The following is a 1,649-nucleotide window of genomic DNA, read 5'->3' as shown; positions in this document are numbered from 1 at the left end:
CTTTCTATTTCAATTATTTATTGCTATGTAACAAATTGCCCAAACTTAGTGGCTTAAAACAACAGCCACTTTGTTTGCTTTCTAGCTTCTGTAGACTGATAGCTCAGCTGGCAGTTCTCGGTGTCTTTCAAAAGATGCCTGGAACTAGAGGCTCCAGGAAGCCCCACCAGGAGGCCAGCCTCCTCCCTCTCCAATGCAAGATATGTGGTCTCTCTGTGTGGTAGTTTGGGGGTCCCAGAAGAGACGGAAAATGGAAACTTCCAGGCCTTCTCAGGACGTAAGCCAAGAGTTGCCACAGCGTCACTGCTGCCACCTTCTATTCATTAAGCAGTCTCAAAGCCAGGCCATATTCAAGGAGAGAAGAGATTAATTCCACCTCTGAGGGGTTGGGGGTGGTGATAAAGAATTTGCAGTCTCTTTAAATCCATCCCAGTTTCTCAAACAGGAGAGTTCCTTTTAGTTTTCTAAGCAGAACACTTTGAGAGTTTCTAAATCTATTTACTATTCTTTGGGATAGACTTAAGTTCCCTGGGTAGAAAAAGTGTGATGTTTCCCCAGAGCAGTACAACACTGAGGTCAGGAGCTGGTTCAGACACACTGTAAGTGATTATAAAATTATGTACACATGAGTACATATAAATACTACTTGCCTTTCAAACAACACGCTGAAATCCAAGTTTTACAACCGTAAACCTCACTTTGAAGGCGCTCTCACATTCTCTACTTTCTTAGAAATTAAAATTTATTTTCCAGTCCAGGCTGTGGCAGTCACCGAGGAAGGAGGCCAGCTCAGCTTGGCAGTGCCAGGGACACGGCCTTGGGGAACACCCCCCACAGACTGTGAGTTCCTTCAGCAGTGATTGTGTCTTATTCTTCTTCACGTCTACGTATGCCCTTGCCTGACATGTAACAGACACTCAGCACTGGGTCAAGGAGTAGGCCGAGCACACTCAACTGGAAGAAAAGCAAACATGAAGTCATCATGGCCCCAATGTCTACTCATGGAAACCAAGAGAAAGGTCCCCATTTGCCACCACCAGGCAAGCAGCAGGGCCTGTTGTTTTATTCAAAAAACTGCACGTTCACAGAGGAGAGATTTCAAACATTATAAGAGGATGTCAAGAAGAAAGTTTCAGGAAGAGAGCTCTGCCTTTTTCTCCTGTAAGCATGTTCGTCACCCAGGGACTGTTCTGCCAACGTTATTTAGCAGCTAATCCAAGATTTGGATCATTGCCTAAAGTTACACTTGTTGGTATCTTGGGATTTGGCCTTGGAAAGGTATCATACATAAGAGTATGCCAGAGTACATTCCATTTCTTTGAAGATCAGCTCCATGGGGCTGGTTTTGGTCCACAGCAGAACAGGCATTGATTGCTTACCTGTGAAGAATGCAACATAAAGCACAGATTCAGTGAGAAGGGAAGTTCACAGCCTTTGGCTTCCTAAACTCTGTGTCTGTGATTTTTGAAGATATTTTATCCTCTGAGTTGTATGCATTTGAAATTTCAAGTGTAGTTTTAAATATTTTATTTTAAATATTTTGTTCCACTGGATGTACTTCACTTCTAGTATTTATTTACAAGAAGTATTGTTCCACTTCCAGTGGAATAAAAATTATTTTCTAATCAGTAAAAGCATTTCTGTCCACA

General features: G+C 42.6%; 1 pseudogene; it reads left to right on the top strand.

The window, feature by feature from the left end:
* Positions 1 to 1,167: 1,167 nt before the first annotated feature.
* LOC105546003 lies at positions 1,168 to 1,446 on the top strand (annotated as a pseudogene).
* Positions 1,447 to 1,649: the final 203 nt, after the last annotated feature.

The sequence above is a fragment of the Mandrillus leucophaeus genome, unplaced genomic scaffold, assembly GCF_000951045.1.
Source record: "Mandrillus leucophaeus isolate KB7577 unplaced genomic scaffold, Mleu.le_1.0 Scaffold346, whole genome shotgun sequence".
Taxonomy (NCBI): domain Eukaryota; kingdom Metazoa; phylum Chordata; class Mammalia; order Primates; family Cercopithecidae; genus Mandrillus; species Mandrillus leucophaeus.
Note: the sequence above shows the minus strand (reverse complement) of the source record. Positions and strands in the feature narration are given on the sequence as shown.